We start from the raw sequence: 19,669 nt of genomic DNA, 5'->3' as shown, positions 1-19,669 counted from the left end.
TGGCGGTGCCATGCCGCATAGCGGGACCAGCGCGTTGAATCATACGCCAGAACGGCCCCGGCAGCGTGAATGTCTCGGGCCGTCGAGGTCTGCTGCTTTGTCATAAAAGGGAGTTTCGAAGGGCATGTCATGGGTGCGATCATACCAGCACTAATGCACCGGATCCCATCAGAACTCCGTAGTTAAGCGTGCTTGGGCGAGAGTAGTACTAGGATGGGTGACCCCCTGGGAAGTCCTCGTGTTGCACCCTTTTTATTTTTTGCCCGCTTTTTTATTTTTTGATAATATTTATTTTTAATTTTTCGGCTTTTGGCTTTTCCTCTTCGGATAATTTTTTTTTTCCGAAAATAAACTGAGTCCGGAGACTGGCGGTGCCATGCCGCATAGCGGAACAGCGCGTTGAATCCTACGCCAGAACGGCCCCGGCAGCGCGAATGTCTCGGGCCGTCGCGGTCTGCTGCTTTGTCATAAAAGGGAGTTTCGAAGGGCATGTCATGGGTGCGATCATACCAGCACTAATGCACCGGATCCCATCATAACTCCGCAGTTAAGCGTGCTTGGGCGAGAGAAGTACTAGGATGGGTGACCCCCTGGGAAGTCCTCGTGTTGCACCCTTTTTATTTTTTGCCCGCTTATTTATTTTTTGATAATATTTATTTTTTATTATTTGGCTTTTGGCTTTTCCTCTTCGGATAATTTTTTCCCCCCGAAAATAAACTGAGTCCGGAGACTGGCGGTGCCATGCCGCATAGCGGAACAGCGCGTTGAATCCTACGCCAGAACGGCCCCGGCAGCGCGAATGTCTCGGGCCGTCGAGGTCTGCTGCTTTGTTATAAAAGGGAGTTTCGAAGGGCATGTCATGGGTGCGATCATACCAGCACTAATGCACCGGATCCCATCAGAACTCCGCAGTTAAGCGTGCTTGGGCGAGAGTAGTACTAGGATGGGTGACCCCTTGGGAAGTCCTCGTGTTGCACCCCTTTTATTTTTTGCCCGCTTTTTTATTTTTTGATAACATTTATTTTTTATTTTTCGGCTTTTGGCTTTTCCTCTTCGGATAATTTTTTTCCCCCGACAATAAACTGAGTCCGGGGACTGGCGGTTCCATGCCGCATAGCGGGACCAGCGCGTTGAATCCTACGCCAGAACGGCCCCGGCAGCGTGAATGTCTCGGGCCGTCGAGGTCTGCTGCTTTGTCATAAAAGGGAGTTTCGAAGGGCATGTCATGGGTGCGATCATACCAGCACTAATGCACCGGATCCCATCAGAACTCCGTAGTTAAGCGTGCTTGGGCGAGAGTAGTACTAGGATGGGTGACCCCCTGGGAAGTCCTCGTGTTGCACCCTTTTTATTTTTTGCCCGTTTTTTTAATTTTTGATAATATTTATTTTTAATTTTTCGGCTTTTGGCTTTTCCTCTTCGGATAATTTTTTTTTTCCGAAAATAAACTGAGTCCGGAGACTGGCGGTGCCATGCCGCATAGCGGAACAGCGTGTTGAATCCTACGCCAGAACGGCCCCGGCAGTGCGAATGTCTCGGGCCGTCGAGGTCTGCTGCTTTGTCATAAAAGGGAGTTTCGAAGGGCATGTCTTGGGTGCGATCATACCAGCACTAATGCACCGGATCCCATCAGAACTCCGCAGTTAAGCGTGCTTGGGCGAGAGTAGTACTAGGATGGGTGACCCCCTGGGAAGTCCTCGTGTTGCACCCTTTTTATTTTTTTCTCCACTTTTTTATTTTTTGATAATATTTATTTTTAATTTTTCGGCTTTTGGCTTTTCCTCTTCGGATAATTTTTTTCCCCCGAAAATAAACTGAGTCCGGAGACTGGCGGTGCCATGCCGCATAGCGGGACCAGCGCGTTGAATCCTACGCCAGAACGGCCCCGGCGGCGCGAATGTCTCGGGCCGTCGAGGTCTGCTGCTTTGTCATAAAAGGGAGTTTCGATGGGCATGTCATGGGTGCGATCATACCAGCACTAATGCACCGGATCCCATCAGAACTCCGCAGTTAAGCGTGCTTGGGCGAGAGTAGTAATAGGATGGGTGACCCCCAGGGAAGTCCTCGTGTTGCACCCCTTTTATTTTTTGCCCGCTTTTTTATTTTTTGATAATATTTATTTTTAATTTTTCGGCTTTTGGCTTTTCCTCTTCGGATAATTTTTTTCTCCCGAAAATAAACTGAGTCCGGAGACTCGCGGTGCCATGCCGCATAGCGGAACAGCGCGTTGAATCCTACGCCAGAACGGCCCCGGCAGCGCGAATGCCTCGGGCCGTCGAGGTCTGCTGCTTTGTCATAAAAGGGAGTTTCGAATGGCATGTCATGGGTGCGATCATACCAGCACTAATGCACCGGATCCGATCAGAACTCCGCAGTTAAGCGTTCTTGGGCGAGAGTAGTACTAGGATGGGTGACCCCCTGGGAAGTCCTCGTGTTGCACCCTTTTTATTTTTTGCCCGCTTTTTTATTTTTTGATAATATTTATTTTTAATTTTTCGGCTTTTGGCTTTTCCTCTTCGGATAATTTTTTTTTCCGAAAATAAACGGAGTCCGGAGACTGGCGGTGCAATGCCGCATAGCGGAACAGCGCGTTGAATCCTACGCCAGAACGGCCCCGGCAGCGCGAATGTCTCGGGCCGTTGCGGTCTGCTGCTTTGTCATAAAAGGGAGTTTCGAAGGGCATGTCATGGGTGCGATCATACCAGCACTAATGCACCGGATCCCATCAGAACTCTGTAGTTAAGCGTGCTTGGGCGAGAGTAGTACTAGGATGGGTGACCCCCTGGGAAGTCCTCGTGTTGCACCCTTTTTATTTTTTGCCCGCTTTTTTATTTTTTGATAATATTTATTTTTAATTTTTCGGCTTTTGGCTTTTCCTCTTCGGATAATTTTTTTTTTCCGAAAATAAACTGAGTTCGGAGACTGGCGGTGCCATGCCGCATAGCGGAACAGCGTGTTGAATCCTACGCCAAAACGGCCCCGGCGGCGCGAATGTCTCGGGCCGTCGAGGTCTGCTGCTTTGTCATAAAAGGGAGTTTCGAAGGGCATGTCTTGGGTGCGATCATACCAGCACTAATGCACCGGATCCGATCAGAACTCCGCAGTTAAGCGTGCTTGGGCGAGAGTAGTACTAGGATGGGTGACCCCCTGGGAAGTCCTCGTGTTGCACCCTTTTTATTTTTTTCTCCACTTTTTTATTTTTTGATAATATTTATTTTTAATTTTTCGGCTTTTGGCTTTTCCTCTTCGGATAATTTTTTTCCCCCGAAAATAAACTGAGTCCGGAGACTGGCGGTGCCATGCCGCATAGCGGGACCAGCGCGTTGAATCCTACGCCAGAACGGCCCCGGCGGCGCGAATGTCTCGGGCCGTCGAGGTCTGCTGCTTTGTCATAAAAGGGAGTTTCGATGGGCATGTCATGGGTGCGATCATACCAGCACTAATGCACCGGATCCCATCAGAACTCCGCAGTTAAGCGTGCTTGGGCGAGAGTAGTACTAGGATGGGTGACCCCCAGGGAAGTCCTCGTGTTGCACCCCTTTTATTTTTTGCCCGCTTTTTTATTTTTTGATAATATTTATTTTTAATTTTTCGGCTTTTGGCTTTTCCTCTTCGGATAATTTTTTTTCCCGAAAATAAACGGAGTCCGGGGACTGGCGGTGCCATGCCGCGTAGCGGAACAGCGCGTTGAATCCTACGCCAGAACGGCCCCGGCAGCGCGAATGTCTCGGGCCGTTGCGGTCTGCTACTTTGTCATAAAAGGGAGTTTCGAAGGGCATGTCATCGGTGCGATCATACCAGCACTAATGCACCGGATCCCATCATAACTCCGCAGTTAAGCGTGCTTGGGCGAGAGAAGTACTAGGATGGGTGACCCCCTGGGAAGTCCTCGTGTTGCACCCTTTTTATTTTTTGCCCGCTTTTTTATTTTTTGATAATATTTATTTTTAATTTTTTGGCTTTTGGCTTTTCCTCTTCGGATAATTTTTTCCCCCCGAAAATAAACTGAGTCCGGAGACTGGCGGTGCCATGCCGCATAGCGGAACAGCGCGTTGAATCATACGCCAGAACGGCCCCGGCAGCGCGAATGTCTCGGGCCGTCGAGGTCTGCTACTTTGTCTTAAAAGGGAGTTTCGAAGGGCATGTCTTGGGTGCAATCATACCAGCACTAATGCACCGGAACCCATCAGAACTCCGCAGTTAAGCGTGCTTGGGCGAGAGTAGTACTAGGATGGGTGACCCCCTGGGAAGTCCTCGTGTTGCACCCTTTTTATTTTTTGCCCGCTTTTTTATTTTTTGATAATATTTATTTTTAATTTTTCGGCTTTTGGCTTTTCCTCTTCGGATAATTTTTTTCCCCCGACAATAAACTGAATCCGGAGACTGGCGGTGCCATGCCGCATAGCGGAACAGCGCGTTGAATCCTACGCCAGAACGGCCCCGGCAGCGCGAATGTCTCGGGCCGTCGCGGTCTGCTGCTTTGTCATAAAAGGGAGTTTCGAAGGGCATGTCATGGGTGCGATCATTCCAGCACTAATGCACCGGATCCCATCATAACTCCGCAGTTAAGCGTGCTTGGGCGAGAGGAGTACTAGGATGGGTGACCACCTGGGAAGTCCTCGTGTTGCACCCTTTTTATTTTTTGCCCGCTTTTTTATTTTTTGATAATATTTATTTTTAATTTTTTGGCTTTTGGCTTTTCCTCTTCGGTTAATTTTTTCCCCCCGAAAATAAACTGAGTCCGGAGACTGGCGGTGCCATGCCGCATAGCGGAACAGCGCGTTGAATCCTACGCCAGAACGGCCCCGGCAGCGCGAATGTCTCGGGCCGTCGAGGTCTGCTGCTTTGTCATAAAAGGGAGTTTCGAAGGGCATGTCATGGGTGCGATCATACCAGCACTAATGCACCGGATCCCATCAGAACTCCGCAGTTAAGCGTGCTTGGGCGAGAGTAGTACTAGGATGGGTGACCCCCTGGGAAGTCCTCGTGTTGCACCCCTTTTATTTTTTGCCCGCTTTTTTATTTTTTGATAACATTTATTTTTTATTTTTCGGCTTTTGGCTTTTCCTCTTCGGATAATTTTTTTTCCCCGAAAATAAACTGAGTCCGGAGACTGGCGGTGCCATGCCGCATAGCGGAACGGCGTGTTGAATCCTACGCCAGAACGGCCCCGGCAGCGCGAATGTCTCGGGCCATCGAGGTCTGCTGCTTTGTCACAAAAGGGAGTTTCGATGGGCATGTCATGGGTGCGATCATACCAGCACTAATGCACTGGATCCCATCAGAACTCCGCAGTTAAGCGTGCTTGGGCGAGAGTAGTACTAGGATGGGTGACCCCTTGGGAAGTCCTCGTGTTGCACCCCTTTTATTTTTTGCCCGCTTTTTTATTTTTTGATAACATTTATTTTTTATTTTTCGGCTTTTGGCTTTTCCTCTTCGGATAATTTTTTTCCCCCGACAATAAACTGAGTCCGGGGACTGGCGGTGCCATGCCGCATAGCGGGACCAGCGCGTTGAATCCTACGCCAGAACGGCCCCGGCAGCGTGAATGTCTCGGGCCGTCGAGGTCTGCTGCTTTGTCATAAAAGGGAGTTTCGAAGGGCATGTCATGGGTGCGATCATACCAGCACTAATGCACCGGATCCCATCAGAACTCCGTAGTTAAGCGTGCTTGGGCGAGAGTAGTACTAGGATGGGTGACCCCCTGGGAAGTCCTCGTGTTGCAACCTTTTTATTTTTTGCCCGCTTTTTTATTTTTTGATAATATTTATTTTTAATTTTTCGGCTTTTGGCTTTTCCTCTTCGGATAATTTTTTTTTTCCGAAAATAAACTGAGTCCGGAGACTGGCGGTGCCATGCCGCGTAGCGGAACAGCGTGTTGAATCCTACGCCAGAACGGCCCCGGCAGCGCGAATGTCTCGGGCCGTCGAGGTCTGCTGCTTTGTCATAAAAGGGAGTTTCGAAGGGCATGTCTTGGGTGCGATCATACCAGCACTAATGCAACGGATCCCATCAGAACTCCGCAGTTAAGCGTGCTTGGGCGAGAGTAGTACTAGGATGGGTGACCCCCTGGGAAGTCCTCGTGTTGCACCCTTTTTATTTTTTTCTCCACTTTTTTATTTTTTGATAATATTTATTTTTAATTTTTCGGCTTTTGGCTTTTCCTCTTCGGATAATTTTTTTTTCCCGAAAATAAACTGAGTCCGGAGACTGGCGGTGCCATGCCGCATAGCGGGACCAGCGCGTTGAATCCTACTCCAGAACGGCCCCGGCGGCGCGAATGTCTCGGGCCGTCGAGGTCTGCTGCTTTGTCATAAAAGGGAGTTTCGATGGGCATGTCATGGGTGCGATCATACCAGCACTAATGCACCGGATCCCATCAGAACTCCGCAGTTAAGCGTGCTTGGGCGAGAGTAGTACTAGGATGGGTGACCCCCTGGGAAGTCCTCGTGTTGCACCCTTTTTATTTTTTTCTCCACTTTTTTATTTTTTGATAATATTTATTTTTAATTTTTCGGCTTTTGGCTTTTCCTCTTCGGATAATTTTTTTCCCCCGAAAATAAACTGAGTCCGGGGACTGGCGGTGCCATGCCGCATAGCGGGACCAGCGCGTTAAATCCTACGCCAGAACGGCCCCGGCGGCGCGAATGTCTCGGGCCGTCGAGGTCTGCTGCTTTGTCATAAAAGGGAGTTTCGACGGGCATGTCATGGGTGCGATCATACCAGCACTAATGCACCGGATCCCATCAGAACTCTGCAGTTAAGCGTGCTTGGGCGAGAGTAGTACTAGGATGGGTGACCCCCAGGGAAGTCCTCGTGTTGCACCCCTTTTATTTTTTGCCCGCTTTTTTATTTTTTGATAATATTTATTTTTAATTTTTCGGCTTTTGGCTTTTTCTCTTCGGATAATTTTTTTCTCCCGAAAATAAACTGAGTCCGGAGACTCGCGGTGCCATGCCGCATAGCGGAACAGCGCGTTGAATCCTACGCCAGAACGGCCCCGGCAGCGCGAATGCCTCGGGCCGTCGAGGTCTGCTGCTTTGTCATAAAAGGGAGTTTCGAATGGCATGTCATGGGTGCGATCATACCAGCACTAATGCACCGGATCCGATCAGAACTCCGCAGTTAAGCGTTCTTGGGCGAGACTAGTACTAGGATGGGTGACCCCCTGGGAAGTCCTCATGTTGCACCCTTTTTATTTTTTGCCCGCTTTTTTATTTTTTGATAATATTTATTTTTAATTTTTCGGCTTTTGGCTTTTCCTCTTCGGATAATTTTTTTTTCCGAAAATAAACGGAGTCCGGAGACTGGCGGTGCCATGCCGCATAGCGGTACAGCGCGTTGAATCCTACGCCAGAACGGCCCCGGCAGCGCGAATGTCTCGGGCCGTTGCGGTCTGCTGCTTTGTCATAAAAGGGAGTTTCGAAGGGCATGTCATGGGTGCGATCATACCAGCACTAATGCACCGGATCCCATCAGAACTCTGTAGTTAAGCGTGCTTGGGCGAGAGTAGTACTAGGATGGGTGACCCCCTGGGAAGTCCTCGTGTTGCACCCTTTTTATTTTTTGCCCGCTTTTTTATTTTTTGATAATATTTATTTTTAATTTTTCGGCTTTTGGCTTTTCCTCTTCGGATAATTTTTTTTTTCCGAAAATAAACTGAGTTCGGAGACTGGCGGTGCCATGCCGCATAGCGGAACAGCGTGTTGAATCCTACGCCAAAACGGCCCCGGCAGCGCGAATGTCTCGGGCCGTCGAGGTCTGCTGCTTTGTCATAAAAGGGAGTTTCGATGGGCATGTCATGGGTGCGATCATACCAGCACTAATGCACTGGATCCCATCAGAACTCCGCAGTTAAGCGTGCTTGGGCGAGAGTAGTACTAGGATGGGTGACCCCTTGGGAAGTCCTCGTGTTGCACCCCTTTTATTTTTTGCCCGCTTTTTTATTTTTTGATAACATTTATTTTTTATTTTTCGGCTTTTGGCTTTTCCTCTTCGGATAATTTTTTTCCCCCGACAATAAACTGAGTCCGGGGACTGGCGGTGCCATGCCGCATAGCGGGACCAGCACGTTGAATCCTACGCCAGAACGGCCCCGGCAGCGTGAATGTCTCGGGCCGTCGAGGTCTGCTGCTTTGTCATAAAAGGGAGTTTCGAAGGGCATGTCATGGGTGCGATCATACCAGCACTAATGCACCGGATCCCATCAGAACTCCGTAGTTAAGCGTGCTTGGGCGAGAGTAGTACTAGGATGGGTGCCCCCTGGGAAGTCCTCGTGTTGCACCCTTTTTATTTTTTGCCCGCTTTTTTATTTTTTGATAATATTTATTTTTAATTTTTCGGCTTTTGGCTTTTCCTCTTCGGATAATTTTTTTTTTCCGAAAATAAACTGAGTCCGGAGACTGGCGGTGCCATGCCGCATAGCGGAACAGCGTGTTGAATCCTACGCCAGAACGGCCCCGGCAGCGCGAATGTCTCGGGCCGTCGAGGTCTGCTGCTTTGTCATAAAAGGGAGTTTCGAAGGGCATGTCTTGGGTGCGATCATACCAGCACTAATGCAACGGATCCCATCAGAACTCCGCAGTTAAGCGTGCTTGGGCGAGAGTAGTACTAGGATGGGTGACCCCCTGGGAAGTCCTCGTGTTGCACCCTTTTTATTTTTTTCTCCACTTTTTTATTTTTTGATAATATTTATTTTTAATTTTTCGGCTTTTGGCTTTTCCTCTTCGGATAATTTTTTTTTCCCGAAAATAAACTGAGTCCGGAGACTGGCGGTGCCATGCCGCATAGCGGGACCAGCGCGTTGAATCCTACGCCAGAACGGCCCCGGCGGCGCGAATGTCTCGGGCCGTCGAGGTCTGCTGCTTTGTCATAAAAGGGAGTTTCGATGGGCATGTCATGGGTGCGATCATACCAGCACTAATGCACCGGATCCCATCAGAACTCCGCAGTTAAGCGTGCTTGGGCGAGAGTAGTACTAGGATGGGTGACCCCCTGGGAAGTCCTCGTGTTGCACCCTTTTTATTTTTTTCTCCACTTTTTTATTTTTTGATAATATTTATTTTTAATTTTTCGGCTTTTGGCTTTTCCTCTTCGGATAATTTTTTTCCCCCGAAAATAAACTGAGTCCGGGGACTGGCGGTGCCATGCCGCATAGCGGGACCAGCGCGTTAAATCCTACGCCAGAACGGCCCCGGCGGCGCGAATGTCTCGGGCCGTCGAGGTCTGCTGCTTTGTCATAAAAGGGAGTTTCGACGGGCATGTCATGGGTGCGATCATACCAGCACTAATGCACCGGATCCCATCAGAACTCTGCAGTTAAGCGTGCTTGGGCGAGAGTAGTACTAGGATGGGTGACCCCCAGAGAAGTCCTCGTGTTGCACCCCTTTTATTTTTTGCCCGCTTTTTTATTTTTTGATAATATTTATTTTTAATTTTTCGACTTTTGGCTTTTTCTCTTCGGATAATTTTTTTCTCCCGAAAATAAACTGAGTCCGGAGACTCGCGGTGCCATGCCGCATAGCGGAACAGCGCGTTGAATCCTACGCCAGAACGGCCCCGGCAGCGCGAATGCCTCGGGCCGTCGAGGTCTGCTGCTTTGTCATAAAAGGGAGTTTCGAATGGCATGTCATGGGTGCGATCATACCAGCACTAATGCACCGGATCCGATCAGAACTCCGCAGTTAAGCGTTCTTGGGCGAGAGTAGTACTAGGATGGGTGACCCCCTGGGAAGTCCTCATGTTGCACCCTTTTTATTTTTTGCCCGCTTTTTTATTTTTTGATAATATTTATTTTTAATTTTTCGGCTTTTGGCTTTTCCTCTTCGGATAATTTTTTTTTCCGAAAATAAACGGAGTCCGGAGACTGGCGGTGCCATGCCGCATAGCGGAACAGCGCGTTGAATCCTACGCCAGAACGGCCCCGGCAGCGCGAATGTCTCGGGCCGTTGCGGTCTGCTGCTTTGTCATAAAAGGGAGTTTCGAAGGGCATGTCATGGGTGCGATCATACCAGCACTAATGCACCGGATCCCATCAGAACTCTGTAGTTAAGCGTGCTTGGGCGAGAGTAGTACTAGGATGGGTGACCCCCTGGGAAGTCCTCGTGTTGCACCCTTTTTATTTTTTGCCCGCTTTTTTATTTTTCGATAATATTTATTTTTAATTTTTCGGCTTTTGGCTTTTCCTCTTCGGATAATTTTTTTTTTCCGAAAATAAACTGAGTTCGGAGACTGGCGGTGCCATGCCGCATAGCGGAACAGCGTGTTGAATCCTACGCCAAAACGGCCCCGGCAGCGCGAATGTCTCGGGCCGTCGAGGTCTGCTGCTTTGTCATAAAAGGGAGTTTCGAAGGGCATGTCTTGGGTGCGATCATACCAGCACTAATGCACCTGATCCGATCAGAACTCCGCAGTTAAGCGTGCTTGGGCGAGAGTAGTACTAGGATGGGTGACCCCCTGGGAAGTCCTCGTGTTGCACCCTTTTTATTTTTTTCTCCACTTTTTTATTTTTTGATAATATTTATTTTTAATTTTTCGGCTTTTGGCTTTTCCTCTTCGGATAATTTTTTTCCCCCGAAAATAAACGGAGTCCGGAGACTGGCGGTGCCATGACGCATAGCGGGACCAGCGCGTTGAATCCTACGCCAGAACGGCCCCGGCGGCGCGAATGTCTCGGGCCGTCGAGGTCTGCTGCTTTGTCATAAAAGGGAGTTTCGATGGGCATGTCATGGGTGCGATCATACCAGCACTAATGCACCGGATCCCATCAGAACTCCGCAGTTAAGCGTGCTTGGGCGAGAGTAGTACTAGGATGGGTGACCCCCAGGGAAGTCCTCGTGTTGCACCCCTTTTATTTTTTGCCCGCTTTTTTATTTTTTGATAATATTTATTTTAATTTTTCGGCTTTTGGCTTTTCCTCTTCGGATAATTTTTTTTCCCGAAAATAAACGGAGTCCGGAGACTGGCGGTGCCATGCCGCGTAGCGGAACAGCGCGTTGAATCCTAGCCAGAACGGCCCCGGCAGCGCGAATGTCTCGGGCCGTTGCGGTCTGCTGCTTTGTCATAAAAGGGAGTTTCGAAGGGCATGTCATCGGTGCGATCATACCAGCACTAATGCACCGGATCCCATCATAGCTCCGCAGTTAAGCGTGCTTGGGCGAGAGAAGTACTAGGATGGGTGACCCCCTGGGAAGTCCTCGTGTTGCACCCTTTTTATTTTTTGCCCGCTTTTTTATTTTTTGATAATATTTATTTTTAATTTTTTGGCTTTTGGCTTTTCCTCTTCGGATAATTTTTTCCCCCCGAAAATAAACTGAGTCCGGAGACTGGCGGTGCCATGCCGCATAGCGGAACAGCGCGTTGAATCATATGCCAGAACGGCCCCGGCAGCGCGAATGTCTCAGGCCGTCGAGGTCTGCTACTTTGTCTTAAAAGGGAGTTTCGAAGGGCATGTCTTGGGTGCAATCATACCAGCACTAATGCACCGGATCCCATCAGAACTCCGCAGTTAAGCGTGCTTGGGCGAGAGTAGTACTAGGATGGGTGACCCCCTGGGAAGTCCTCGTGTTGCACCCTTTTTATTTTTTGCCCGCTTTTTTATTTTTTGATAATATTTATTTTTAATTTTTCGGCTTTTGGCTTTTCCTCTTCGGATAATTTTTTTCCCCCGACAATAAACTGAATCCGGAGACTGGCGGTGCCATGCCGCATAGCGGAACAGCGCGTTGAATCCTACGCCAGAACGGCCCCGGCAGCGCGAATGTCTCGGGCCGTCGAGGTCTGCTGCTTTGTCATAAAAGGGAGTTTCGAAGGGCATGTCATGGGTGCGATCATACCAGCACTAATGCACCAGATCCCATCAGAACTCCGCAGTTAAGCGTGCTTGGGCGAGAGTAGTACTAGGATGGGTGACCCCCTGGGAAGTCCTCGTGTTGCACCCCTTTTATTTTTTGCCCGCTTTTTTATTTTTTGATAACATTTATTTTTTATTTTTCGGCTTTTGGCTTTTCCTCTTCGGATAATTTTTTTCCCCCGAAAATAAACTGAGTCCGGAGACTGGCGGTGCCATGCCGCATAGCGGAACGGCGTGTTGAATCCTACGCCAGAACGGCCCCGGCAGTGCGAATGTCTCGGGCCATCGAGGTCTGCTGCTTTGTCATAAAAGGGAGTTTCGATGGGCATGTCATGGGTGCGATCATACCAGCACTAATGCACCGGATCCCATCAGAACTCCGCAGTTAAGCGTGCTTGGGCGAGAGTAGTACTAGGATGGGTGACCCCCTGGGAAGTCCTCGTGTTGCACCCCTTTTATTTTTTGCCCGCTTTTTTATTTTTTGATAATATTTATTTTTAATTTGTCGGCTTTTGGCTTTTCCTCTTCGGATAATTTTTTTCCCCCGAAAATAAACTGAGTCCGGAGACTCGCGGTGCCATGCCGCATAGCGGAACAGCGCGTTGAATCCTACGCCAGAACGGCCCCGGCAGCGCGAATGCCTCGGGCCGTCGAGGTCTGCTGCTTTGTCATAAAAGGGAGTTTCGAAGGGCATGTCATGGGTGCGATCATACCAGCACTAATGCACCGGATCCCATCATAACTCCGCAGTTAAGCGTGCTTGGGTGAGAGAAGTACTAGGATGGGTGACCCCCTGGGAAGTCCTCGTGTTGCACCCTTTTTTTTTTTTGCCCGCTTTTTTATTTTTTGGTAATATTTATTTTTAATTTTTTGGCTTTTGGCTTTTCCTCTTCGGATAATTTTTTCCCCCAGAAAATAAACTGAGTCCGGAGACTGGCGGTGCCATGCCGCATAGCGGAACAGCGCGTTGAATCATACGCCAGAACGGCCCCGGCAGCGCGAATGTCTCGGGCCGTCGAGGTCTGCTGCTTTGTCTTAAAAGGGAGTTTCGAAGGGCATGTCTTGGGTGCGATCATACCAGCACTAATGCACCGGATCCCATCATAACTCCGCAGTTAAGCGTGCTTGGGCGAGAGAAGTACTAGGATGGGTGACCCCCTGGGAAGTCCTCGTGTTGCACCCTTTTTATTTTTTGCCCGCTTTTTTATTTTTTGGTAATATTTATTTTTAATTTTTTGGCTTTTGGCTTTTCCTCTTCGGATAATTTTTTCCCCCAGAAAATAAACTGAGTCCGGAGACTGGCGGTGCCATGCCGCATAGCGGAACAGCGCGTTGAATCATACGCCAGAACGGCCCCGGCAGCGCGAATGTCTCGGGCCGTCGAGGTCTGCTGCTTTGTCTTAAAAGGGAGTTTCGAAGGGCATGTCTTGGGTGCGATCATACCAGCACTAATGCACCGGATCCCATCAGAACTCCGTAGTTAAGCGTGCTTGGGTGAGAGCAGTACTAGGATGGGTGACCCCCTGGGAAGTCCTCGTGTTGCACCCTTTTTATTTTTTGCCCGCTTTTTTATTTTTTGATAATATTTATTTTTAATTTTTCGGCTTTTGGCTTTTCCTCTTCGGATAATTTTTTTCCCCCGACAATAAACTGAGTCCGGAGACTGGTGGTGCCATGCCGCATAGCGGGACCAGCGCGTTGAATCCTACGCCAGAACGGCCCCGGCAGCGTGAATGTCTCGGGCCGTCGAGGTCTGCTGCTTTGTCATAAAAGGGAGTTTCGAAGGGCATGTCATGGGTGCGATCATACCAGCACTAATGCACCGGATCCCATCAGAACTCCGTAGTTAAGCGTGCTTGGGCGAGAGTAGTACTAGGATGGGTGACCCCCTGGGAAGTCCTCGTGTTGCACCCTTTTTATTTTTTGCCCGCTTTTTTATTTTTTGATAATATTTATTTTTAATTTTTCGGCTTTTGGCTTTTCCTCTTCGGATAATTTTTTTTTCCGAAAATAAACTGAGTCCGGAGACTGGCGGTGCCATGCCGCATAGCGGAACAGCGCGTTGAATCCTACGCCAGAACGGCCCCGGCAGCGCGAATGTCTCGGGCCGTCGCGGTCTGCTGCTTTGTCATAAAAGGGAGTTTCGAAGGGCATGTCATGGGTGTGATCATACCAGCACTAATGCACCGGATCCCATCATAACTCCGCAGTTAAGCGTGCTTGGGCGAGAGAAGTACTAGGATGGGTGACCCCCTGGGAAGTCCTCGTGTTGCACCCTTTTTATTTTTTGCCCGCTTTTTTATTTTTTGATAATATTTATTTTTAATTTTTTGGCTTTTGGCTTTTCCTCTTCGGATAATTTTTTTCCCCCGACAATAAACTGGGTCCGGAGACTGGCGGTGCCATGCCGCATAGCGGCACCAGCGCGTTGAATCCTACGCCAGAACGGCCCCGGCAGCGCGAATGTCTCGGGCCGTCGAGGTCTGCTGCTTTGTTTTAAAAGGGAGTTTCGAAGGGCATATCATGGGTGCGATCATACCAGCACTAATGCACCGGATCCCATCAGAACTCCGCAGTTAAGCGTGCTTGGGTGAGAGCAGTACTAGGATGGGTGACCCCCTGGGAAGTCCTCGTGTTGCACCCTTTTTATTTTTTGCCCGCTTTTTTATTTTTTGATAATATTTATTTTTAATTTTTCGGCTTTTGGCTTTTCCTCTTCGGATAATTTTTTTCCCCCGACAATAAACTGAGTCCGGAGACTGGTGGTGCCATGCCGCATAGCGGGACCAGCGCGTTGAATCCTACGCCAGAACGGCCCCGGCAGCGTGAATGTCTCGGGCCGTCGAGGTCTGCTGCTTTGTCATAAAAGGGAGTTTCGAAGGGCATGTCATGGGTGCGATCATACCAGCACTAATGCACCGGATCCCATCAGAACTCCGTAGTTAAGCGTGCTTGGGCGAGAGTAGTACTAGGATGGGTGACCCCCTGGGAAGTCCTCGTGTTGCACCCTTTTTATTTTTTGCCCGCTTTTTTATTTTTTGATAATATTTATTTTTAATTTTTCGGCTTTTGGCTTTTCCTCTTCGGATAATTTTTTTTTCCGAAAATAAACTGAGTCCGGAGACTGGCGGTGCCATGCCGCATAGCGGAACAGCGCGTTGAATCCTACGCCAGAACGGCCCCGGCAGCGCGAATGTCTCGGGCCGTCGCGGTCTGCTGCTTTGTCATAAAAGGGAGTTTCGAAGGGCATGTCATGGGTGTGATCATACCAGCACTAATGCACCGGATCCCATCATAACTCCGCAGTTAAGCGTGCTTGGGCGAGAGAAGTACTAGGATGGGTGACCCCCTGGGAAGTCCTCGTGTTGCACCCTTTTTATTTTTTGCCCGCTTTTTTATTTTTTGATAATATTTATTTTTAATTTTTTGGCTTTTGGCTTTTCCTCTTCGGATAATTTTTTTCCCCCGACAATAAACTGGGTCCGGAGACTGGCGGTGCCATGCCGCATAGCGGGACCAGCGCGTTGAATCCTACGCCAGAACGGCCCCGGCAGCGCGAATGTCTCGGGCCGTCGAGGTCTGCTGCTTTGTTTTAAAAGGGAGTTTCGAAGGGCATATCATGGGTGCGATCATACCAGCACTAATGCACCGGATCCCATCAGAACTCCGCAGTTAAGCGTGCTTGGGCGAGAGTAGTACTAGGATGGGTGACCCCCTAGGAAGTCCTCGTGTTGCACCCCTTTTATTTTTTGCCCGCATTTTTCTTTTTTGATAACATTTATTTTTAATTTTTTGGCTTTTGGCTTTTCCTCTTCGGATAATTTTTTTCCCTCGAAAATAAACTGAGTCCGGAGACTCGCGGTGCCATGCCGCATAGCGGAACAGCGCATTGAATCCTACGCCAGAACGGCCCCGGCAGCACGAATGTCTCGGGCCGTCGAGGTCTGCTGCTTTGTCATAAAAGGGTGTTTCGATGGGCATGTCATGGGTGCGATCATACCAGCCCTAATGCACCGGATCCCATCAGAACTCCGCAGTTAAGCGTGCTTGGGCGAGAGTAGTACTAGGATGGGTGACCCCCTGGGAAGTCCTCGTCTTGCACCCCTTTTTATTTTTTGCCCACTTTTTTATTTTTTGATAATATTTATTTTTAATTTTTCGGCTTTTGGCTTTTCCTCTTCGGATAATTTTTTTCCCCCGAAAATAAACTGAGTCCGGAGACTCGCGGTGCCATGCCGCATAGCGGAACAGCGCATTGAATCCTACGCCAGAACGGCCCCGGCAGCGCGAATGTCTCGGGCCGTCGAGGTCTGCTGCTTTGTCATAAAAGGGTGTTTCGATGGGCATGTCATGGGTGCGATCATACCAGCACTAATGCACCGGATCCCATCAGAACTCCGCAGTTAAGCGTGCTTGGGCGAGAGTAGTACTAGGATGGGTGACCCCCTGGGAAGTCCTCGTGTTGCACCCTTTTTATTTTTTTCTCCACTTTTTTATTTTTTGATAATATTTATTTTTAATTTTTCGGCTTTTGGCTTTTCCTCTTCGGATAATTTTTTTCCCCCGAAAATAAACTGAGTCCGGAGACTGGCGGTGCTATGCCGCATAGCGGGACCAGCGCGTTGAATCCTACACCAGAACGGCCCCGGCGGCGCGAATGTCTCGGGCCGTCGAGGTCTGCTGCTTTGTCATAAAAGGGAGTTTCGATGGGCATGTCATGGGTGCGATCATACCAGCACTAATGCACCGGATCCCATCAGAACTCCGCAGTTAAGCGTGCTTGGGCGAGAGTAGTACTAGGATGGGTGACCCCCTGGGAAGTCCTCGTGTTGCACCCCTTTTATTTTTTGCCCGCTTTTTTATTTTTTGATAATATTTATTTTTAATTTGTCGGCTTTTGGCTTTTCCTCTTCGGATAATTTTTTTCCCCCGAAAATAAACTGAGTCCGGAGACTCGCGGTGCCATGCCGCATAGCGGAACAGCGCGTTGAATCCTACGCCAGAACGGCCCCGGCAGCGCGAATGCCTCGGGCCGTCGAGGTCTGCTGCTTTGTCATAAAAGGGAGTTTCGAAGGGCATGTCATGGGTGCGATCATACCAGCACTAATGCACCGGATCCCATCATAACTCCGCAGTTAAGCGTGCTTGGGTGAGAGAAGTACTAGGATGGGTGACCCCCTGGGAAGTCCTCGTGTTGCACCCTTTTTATTTTTTGCCCGCTTTTTTATTTTTTGGTAATATTTATTTTTAATTTTTTGGCTTTTGGCTTTTCCTCTTCGGATAATTTTTTCCCCCAGAAAATAAACTGAGTCCGGAGACCGGCGGTGCCATGCCGCATAGCGGAACAGCGCGTTGAATCATACGCCAGAACGGCCCCGGCAGCGCGAATGTCTCGGGCCGTCGAGGTCTGCTGCTTTGTCTTAAAAGGGAGTTTCGAAGGGCATGTCTTGGGTGCGATCATACCAGCACTAATGCACCGGATCCCATCATAACTCCGCAGTTAAGCGTGCTTGGGCGAGAGAAGTACTAGGATGGGTGACCCCCTGGGAAGTCCTCGTGTTGCACCCTTTTTATTTTTTGCCCGCTTTTTTATTTTTTGGTAATATTTATTTTTAATTTTTTGGCTTTTGGCTTTTCCTCTTCGGATAATTTTTTCCCCCAGAAAATAAACTGAGTCCGGAGACTGGCGGTGCCATGCCGCATAGCGGAACAGCGCGTTGAATCATACTCCAGAACGGCCCCGGCAGCGCGAATGTCTCGGGCCGTCGAGGTCTGCTGCTTTGTCTTAAAAGGGAGTTTCGAAGGGCATGTCTTGGGTGCGATCATACCAGCACTAATGCACCGGATCCCATCAGAACTCCGCAGTTAAGCGTGCTTGGGTGAGAGCAGTACTAGGATGGGTGACCCCCTGGGAAGTCCTCGTGTTTTACCCTTTTTATTTTTTGCCCGCTTTTTTATTTTTTGATAATATTTATTTTTAATTTTTCGGCTTTTGGCTTTTCCTCTTCGGATAATTTTTTTCCCCCGACAATAAACTGCGTCCGGAGACTGGTGGTGCCATGCCGCATAGCGGGACCAGCGCGTTGAATCCTACGCCAGAACGGCCCCGGCAGCGTGAATGTCTCGGGCCGTCGAGGTCTGCTGCTTTGTCATAAAAGGGAGTTTCGAAGGGCATGTCATGGGTGCGATCATACCAGCACTAATGCACCGGATCCCATCAGAACTCCGTAGTTAAGCGTGCTTGGGCGAGAGTAGTACTAGGATGGGTGACCCCCTGGGAAGTCCTCGTGTTGCACCCTTTTTATTTTTTGCCCGCTTTTTTATTTTTTGATAATATTTATTTTTAATTTTTCGGCTTTTGGCTTTTCCTCTTCGGATAATTTTTTTTTCCGAAAATAAACTGAGTCCGGAGACTGGCGGTGCCATGCCGCATAGCGGAACAGCGCGTTGAATCCTACGCCAGAACGGCCCCGGCAGCGCGAATGTCTCGGGCCGTCGCGGTCTGCTGCTTTGTCATAAAAGGGAGTTTCGAAGGGCATGTCATGGGTGTGATCATACCAGCACTAATGCACCGGATCCCATCATAACTCCGCAGTTAAGCGTGCTTGGGCGAGAGAAGTACTAGGATGGGTGACCCCCTGGGAAGTCCTCGTGTTGCACCCTTTTTATTTTTTGCCCGCTTTTTTATTTTTTGATAATATTTATTTTTAATTTTTTGGCTTTTGGCTTTTCCTCTTCGGATAATTTTTTTCCCCCGACAATAAACTGGGTCCGGAGACTGGCGGTGCCATGCCGCATAGCGGGACCAGCGCGTTGAATCCTACGCCAGAACGGCCCCGGCAGCGCGAATGTCTCGGGCCGTCGAGGTCTGCTGCTTTGTTTTAAAAGGGAGTTTCGAAGGGCATATCATGGGTGCGATCATACCAGCACTAATGCACCGGATCCCATCAGAACTCCGCAGTTAAGCGTGCTTGGGCGAGAGTAGTACTAGGATGGGTGACCCCCTGGGAAGTCCTCGTGTTGCACCCCTTTTATTTTTTGCCCGCATTTTTCTTTTTTGATAACATTTATTTTTAATTTTTTGGCTTTTGGCTTTTCCTCTTCGGATAATTTTTTTCCCTCGAAAATAAACTGAGTCCGGAGACTCGCGGTGCCATGCCGCATAGCGGAACAGCGCATTGAATCCTACGCCAGAACGGCCCCGGCAGCACGAATGTCTCGGGCCGTCGAGGTCTGCTGCTTTGTCATAAAAGGGTGTTTCGATGGGCATGTCATGGGTGCGATCATACCAGCCCTAATGCACCGGATCCCATCAGAACTCCGCAGTTAAGCGTGCTTGGGCGAGAGTAGTACTAGGATGGGTGACCCCCTGGGAAGTCCTCGTCTTGCACCCCTTTTTATTTTTTGCCCACTTTTTTATTTTTTGATAATATTTATTTTTAATTTTTCGGCTTTTGGCTTTTCCTCTTCGGATAATTTTTTTCCCCCGAAAATAAACTGAGTCCGGAGACTCGCGGTGCCATGCCGCATAGCGGAACAGCGCATTGAATCCTACGCCAGAACGGCCCCGGCAGCGCGAATGTCTCGGGCCGTCGAGGTCTGCTGCTTTGTCATAAAAGGGTGTTTCGATGGGCATGTCATGGGTGCGATCATACCAGCACTAATGCACCGGATCCCATCAGAACTCCGCAGTTAAGCGTGCTTGGGCGAGAGTAGTACTAGGATGGGTGACCCCCTGGGAAGTCCTCGTGTTGCACCCTTTTTATTTTTTTCTCCACTTTTTTATTTTTTGATAATATTTATTTTTAATTTTTCGGC

At 49.1% G+C, this 19,669-nt stretch overlaps 50 non-coding genes and 4 pseudogenes across 50 annotated transcripts; all 54 read left to right on the top strand.

Moving 5' to 3' along the window:
* The first annotated feature begins 131 nt into the window (after positions 1-131).
* LOC148711127 (5S ribosomal RNA) lies at positions 132-250 on the top strand. Its single transcript, XR_016412611.1, has one exon. It is a non-coding gene; the product is annotated as a 5S ribosomal RNA (ribosomal RNA).
* Positions 251-496: 246 nt separating this feature from the next.
* Positions 497-615, top strand: LOC148711126 (5S ribosomal RNA). Its single transcript, XR_016406566.1, has one exon. It is a non-coding gene; the product is annotated as a 5S ribosomal RNA (ribosomal RNA).
* Positions 616-861: 246 nt separating this feature from the next.
* LOC148711125 (5S ribosomal RNA) lies at positions 862-980 on the top strand. The gene has a single exon (XR_016412696.1). It is a non-coding gene; the product is annotated as a 5S ribosomal RNA (ribosomal RNA).
* A 247-nt stretch (positions 981-1,227) lies between these two features.
* LOC148711124 (5S ribosomal RNA) lies at positions 1,228-1,346 on the top strand. The gene has a single exon (XR_016412610.1). It is a non-coding gene; the product is annotated as a 5S ribosomal RNA (ribosomal RNA).
* A 246-nt stretch (positions 1,347-1,592) lies between these two features.
* Positions 1,593-1,711, top strand: LOC148711123 (5S ribosomal RNA). Its single transcript, XR_016411759.1, has one exon. It is a non-coding gene; the product is annotated as a 5S ribosomal RNA (ribosomal RNA).
* Positions 1,712-1,959: 248 nt separating this feature from the next.
* Positions 1,960-2,078, top strand: LOC148711122 (5S ribosomal RNA). The gene has a single exon (XR_016405226.1). It is a non-coding gene; the product is annotated as a 5S ribosomal RNA (ribosomal RNA).
* Positions 2,079-2,324: 246 nt separating this feature from the next.
* Positions 2,325-2,443, top strand: LOC148711121 (5S ribosomal RNA). Its single transcript, XR_016407570.1, has one exon. It is a non-coding gene; the product is annotated as a 5S ribosomal RNA (ribosomal RNA).
* A 245-nt stretch (positions 2,444-2,688) lies between these two features.
* LOC148711120 (5S ribosomal RNA) lies at positions 2,689-2,807 on the top strand. Its single transcript, XR_015984682.2, has one exon. It is a non-coding gene; the product is annotated as a 5S ribosomal RNA (ribosomal RNA).
* A 246-nt stretch (positions 2,808-3,053) lies between these two features.
* Positions 3,054-3,172, top strand: LOC148708930 (5S ribosomal RNA). Its single transcript, XR_015978552.2, has one exon. It is a non-coding gene; the product is annotated as a 5S ribosomal RNA (ribosomal RNA).
* A 248-nt stretch (positions 3,173-3,420) lies between these two features.
* Positions 3,421-3,539, top strand: LOC148708929 (5S ribosomal RNA). The gene has a single exon (XR_015983805.2). It is a non-coding gene; the product is annotated as a 5S ribosomal RNA (ribosomal RNA).
* A 245-nt stretch (positions 3,540-3,784) lies between these two features.
* Positions 3,785-3,903, top strand: LOC148708928 (5S ribosomal RNA). The gene has a single exon (XR_015978107.2). It is a non-coding gene; the product is annotated as a 5S ribosomal RNA (ribosomal RNA).
* Positions 3,904-4,149: 246 nt separating this feature from the next.
* On the top strand, positions 4,150-4,268 carry LOC148708927 (5S ribosomal RNA). The gene has a single exon (XR_015979473.2). It is a non-coding gene; the product is annotated as a 5S ribosomal RNA (ribosomal RNA).
* Positions 4,269-4,514: 246 nt separating this feature from the next.
* LOC148708926 (5S ribosomal RNA) lies at positions 4,515-4,633 on the top strand. The gene has a single exon (XR_015978352.2). It is a non-coding gene; the product is annotated as a 5S ribosomal RNA (ribosomal RNA).
* Positions 4,634-4,879: 246 nt separating this feature from the next.
* LOC148708925 (5S ribosomal RNA) lies at positions 4,880-4,998 on the top strand. The gene has a single exon (XR_016400487.1). It is a non-coding gene; the product is annotated as a 5S ribosomal RNA (ribosomal RNA).
* A 246-nt stretch (positions 4,999-5,244) lies between these two features.
* LOC148708924 (5S ribosomal RNA) lies at positions 5,245-5,363 on the top strand. The gene has a single exon (XR_015984959.2). It is a non-coding gene; the product is annotated as a 5S ribosomal RNA (ribosomal RNA).
* A 247-nt stretch (positions 5,364-5,610) lies between these two features.
* On the top strand, positions 5,611-5,729 carry LOC148711112 (5S ribosomal RNA). Its single transcript, XR_015980152.2, has one exon. It is a non-coding gene; the product is annotated as a 5S ribosomal RNA (ribosomal RNA).
* A 246-nt stretch (positions 5,730-5,975) lies between these two features.
* Positions 5,976-6,094, top strand: LOC148708922 (5S ribosomal RNA). The gene has a single exon (XR_015978551.2). It is a non-coding gene; the product is annotated as a 5S ribosomal RNA (ribosomal RNA).
* A 248-nt stretch (positions 6,095-6,342) lies between these two features.
* LOC148708921 (5S ribosomal RNA) lies at positions 6,343-6,461 on the top strand. The gene has a single exon (XR_015983794.2). It is a non-coding gene; the product is annotated as a 5S ribosomal RNA (ribosomal RNA).
* Positions 6,462-6,709: 248 nt separating this feature from the next.
* LOC148708920 (5S ribosomal RNA) lies at positions 6,710-6,828 on the top strand. Its single transcript, XR_015978106.2, has one exon. It is a non-coding gene; the product is annotated as a 5S ribosomal RNA (ribosomal RNA).
* A 246-nt stretch (positions 6,829-7,074) lies between these two features.
* Positions 7,075-7,193, top strand: LOC148708919 (5S ribosomal RNA; annotated as a pseudogene).
* Positions 7,194-7,438: 245 nt separating this feature from the next.
* LOC148708918 (5S ribosomal RNA) lies at positions 7,439-7,557 on the top strand. The gene has a single exon (XR_015978105.2). It is a non-coding gene; the product is annotated as a 5S ribosomal RNA (ribosomal RNA).
* A 246-nt stretch (positions 7,558-7,803) lies between these two features.
* On the top strand, positions 7,804-7,922 carry LOC148708917 (5S ribosomal RNA). The gene has a single exon (XR_015979472.2). It is a non-coding gene; the product is annotated as a 5S ribosomal RNA (ribosomal RNA).
* A 247-nt stretch (positions 7,923-8,169) lies between these two features.
* LOC148708916 (5S ribosomal RNA) lies at positions 8,170-8,287 on the top strand. Its single transcript, XR_015978351.2, has one exon. It is a non-coding gene; the product is annotated as a 5S ribosomal RNA (ribosomal RNA).
* Positions 8,288-8,533: 246 nt separating this feature from the next.
* Positions 8,534-8,652, top strand: LOC148708915 (5S ribosomal RNA). The gene has a single exon (XR_016403394.1). It is a non-coding gene; the product is annotated as a 5S ribosomal RNA (ribosomal RNA).
* A 248-nt stretch (positions 8,653-8,900) lies between these two features.
* On the top strand, positions 8,901-9,019 carry LOC148708914 (5S ribosomal RNA). Its single transcript, XR_015984958.2, has one exon. It is a non-coding gene; the product is annotated as a 5S ribosomal RNA (ribosomal RNA).
* A 248-nt stretch (positions 9,020-9,267) lies between these two features.
* On the top strand, positions 9,268-9,386 carry LOC148708913 (5S ribosomal RNA). The gene has a single exon (XR_015979283.2). It is a non-coding gene; the product is annotated as a 5S ribosomal RNA (ribosomal RNA).
* Positions 9,387-9,632: 246 nt separating this feature from the next.
* Positions 9,633-9,751, top strand: LOC148708912 (5S ribosomal RNA; annotated as a pseudogene).
* Positions 9,752-9,996: 245 nt separating this feature from the next.
* On the top strand, positions 9,997-10,115 carry LOC148708911 (5S ribosomal RNA). Its single transcript, XR_015979471.2, has one exon. It is a non-coding gene; the product is annotated as a 5S ribosomal RNA (ribosomal RNA).
* Positions 10,116-10,361: 246 nt separating this feature from the next.
* On the top strand, positions 10,362-10,480 carry LOC148708910 (5S ribosomal RNA). Its single transcript, XR_015978350.2, has one exon. It is a non-coding gene; the product is annotated as a 5S ribosomal RNA (ribosomal RNA).
* Positions 10,481-10,728: 248 nt separating this feature from the next.
* Positions 10,729-10,847, top strand: LOC148708909 (5S ribosomal RNA). The gene has a single exon (XR_016400986.1). It is a non-coding gene; the product is annotated as a 5S ribosomal RNA (ribosomal RNA).
* A 243-nt stretch (positions 10,848-11,090) lies between these two features.
* LOC148708908 (5S ribosomal RNA) lies at positions 11,091-11,209 on the top strand (annotated as a pseudogene).
* Positions 11,210-11,455: 246 nt separating this feature from the next.
* Positions 11,456-11,574, top strand: LOC148711096 (5S ribosomal RNA). The gene has a single exon (XR_015981212.2). It is a non-coding gene; the product is annotated as a 5S ribosomal RNA (ribosomal RNA).
* Positions 11,575-11,820: 246 nt separating this feature from the next.
* LOC148708906 (5S ribosomal RNA) lies at positions 11,821-11,939 on the top strand. The gene has a single exon (XR_015978549.2). It is a non-coding gene; the product is annotated as a 5S ribosomal RNA (ribosomal RNA).
* Positions 11,940-12,185: 246 nt separating this feature from the next.
* Positions 12,186-12,304, top strand: LOC148708905 (5S ribosomal RNA). The gene has a single exon (XR_015983772.2). It is a non-coding gene; the product is annotated as a 5S ribosomal RNA (ribosomal RNA).
* A 246-nt stretch (positions 12,305-12,550) lies between these two features.
* LOC148708904 (5S ribosomal RNA) lies at positions 12,551-12,669 on the top strand. The gene has a single exon (XR_015980775.2). It is a non-coding gene; the product is annotated as a 5S ribosomal RNA (ribosomal RNA).
* A 246-nt stretch (positions 12,670-12,915) lies between these two features.
* On the top strand, positions 12,916-13,034 carry LOC148708903 (5S ribosomal RNA). The gene has a single exon (XR_015979470.2). It is a non-coding gene; the product is annotated as a 5S ribosomal RNA (ribosomal RNA).
* A 246-nt stretch (positions 13,035-13,280) lies between these two features.
* LOC148708902 (5S ribosomal RNA) lies at positions 13,281-13,399 on the top strand. The gene has a single exon (XR_015978349.2). It is a non-coding gene; the product is annotated as a 5S ribosomal RNA (ribosomal RNA).
* A 247-nt stretch (positions 13,400-13,646) lies between these two features.
* LOC148708901 (5S ribosomal RNA) lies at positions 13,647-13,765 on the top strand. The gene has a single exon (XR_016412609.1). It is a non-coding gene; the product is annotated as a 5S ribosomal RNA (ribosomal RNA).
* A 245-nt stretch (positions 13,766-14,010) lies between these two features.
* LOC148708900 (5S ribosomal RNA) lies at positions 14,011-14,129 on the top strand. Its single transcript, XR_015984956.2, has one exon. It is a non-coding gene; the product is annotated as a 5S ribosomal RNA (ribosomal RNA).
* Positions 14,130-14,376: 247 nt separating this feature from the next.
* Positions 14,377-14,495, top strand: LOC148711088 (5S ribosomal RNA). Its single transcript, XR_015978031.2, has one exon. It is a non-coding gene; the product is annotated as a 5S ribosomal RNA (ribosomal RNA).
* Positions 14,496-14,742: 247 nt separating this feature from the next.
* LOC148708898 (5S ribosomal RNA) lies at positions 14,743-14,861 on the top strand. The gene has a single exon (XR_015978547.2). It is a non-coding gene; the product is annotated as a 5S ribosomal RNA (ribosomal RNA).
* Positions 14,862-15,106: 245 nt separating this feature from the next.
* On the top strand, positions 15,107-15,225 carry LOC148708897 (5S ribosomal RNA). Its single transcript, XR_015983761.2, has one exon. It is a non-coding gene; the product is annotated as a 5S ribosomal RNA (ribosomal RNA).
* Positions 15,226-15,472: 247 nt separating this feature from the next.
* On the top strand, positions 15,473-15,591 carry LOC148708896 (5S ribosomal RNA). The gene has a single exon (XR_015980773.2). It is a non-coding gene; the product is annotated as a 5S ribosomal RNA (ribosomal RNA).
* A 246-nt stretch (positions 15,592-15,837) lies between these two features.
* LOC148708895 (5S ribosomal RNA) lies at positions 15,838-15,956 on the top strand. Its single transcript, XR_015979468.2, has one exon. It is a non-coding gene; the product is annotated as a 5S ribosomal RNA (ribosomal RNA).
* Positions 15,957-16,203: 247 nt separating this feature from the next.
* LOC148708894 (5S ribosomal RNA) lies at positions 16,204-16,322 on the top strand. The gene has a single exon (XR_015978348.2). It is a non-coding gene; the product is annotated as a 5S ribosomal RNA (ribosomal RNA).
* A 248-nt stretch (positions 16,323-16,570) lies between these two features.
* On the top strand, positions 16,571-16,689 carry LOC148708893 (5S ribosomal RNA). Its single transcript, XR_016400465.1, has one exon. It is a non-coding gene; the product is annotated as a 5S ribosomal RNA (ribosomal RNA).
* A 246-nt stretch (positions 16,690-16,935) lies between these two features.
* On the top strand, positions 16,936-17,054 carry LOC148708892 (5S ribosomal RNA). The gene has a single exon (XR_015984955.2). It is a non-coding gene; the product is annotated as a 5S ribosomal RNA (ribosomal RNA).
* A 246-nt stretch (positions 17,055-17,300) lies between these two features.
* LOC148711080 (5S ribosomal RNA) lies at positions 17,301-17,419 on the top strand. Its single transcript, XR_015978030.2, has one exon. It is a non-coding gene; the product is annotated as a 5S ribosomal RNA (ribosomal RNA).
* A 246-nt stretch (positions 17,420-17,665) lies between these two features.
* LOC148708890 (5S ribosomal RNA) lies at positions 17,666-17,784 on the top strand (annotated as a pseudogene).
* Positions 17,785-18,031: 247 nt separating this feature from the next.
* On the top strand, positions 18,032-18,150 carry LOC148708889 (5S ribosomal RNA). Its single transcript, XR_015983750.2, has one exon. It is a non-coding gene; the product is annotated as a 5S ribosomal RNA (ribosomal RNA).
* A 245-nt stretch (positions 18,151-18,395) lies between these two features.
* On the top strand, positions 18,396-18,514 carry LOC148708888 (5S ribosomal RNA). The gene has a single exon (XR_015978104.2). It is a non-coding gene; the product is annotated as a 5S ribosomal RNA (ribosomal RNA).
* A 247-nt stretch (positions 18,515-18,761) lies between these two features.
* LOC148708887 (5S ribosomal RNA) lies at positions 18,762-18,880 on the top strand. The gene has a single exon (XR_015979467.2). It is a non-coding gene; the product is annotated as a 5S ribosomal RNA (ribosomal RNA).
* A 246-nt stretch (positions 18,881-19,126) lies between these two features.
* On the top strand, positions 19,127-19,245 carry LOC148711075 (5S ribosomal RNA). Its single transcript, XR_015980148.2, has one exon. It is a non-coding gene; the product is annotated as a 5S ribosomal RNA (ribosomal RNA).
* Positions 19,246-19,492: 247 nt separating this feature from the next.
* Positions 19,493-19,611, top strand: LOC148708885 (5S ribosomal RNA). Its single transcript, XR_016411757.1, has one exon. It is a non-coding gene; the product is annotated as a 5S ribosomal RNA (ribosomal RNA).
* Positions 19,612-19,669: the final 58 nt, after the last annotated feature.

This window comes from Phoenix dactylifera, chromosome 4 (assembly GCF_051530095.1).
Source record: "Phoenix dactylifera cultivar Ajwa chromosome 4, Ajwa_hap1_PhDact_Kaust_v1.1, whole genome shotgun sequence".
Lineage (NCBI taxonomy): Eukaryota > Viridiplantae > Streptophyta > Magnoliopsida > Arecales > Arecaceae > Phoenix > Phoenix dactylifera.
The sequence above is the reverse complement of the archived record's forward strand: the minus strand, read 5'-3'. Positions and strand labels throughout refer to the sequence as shown.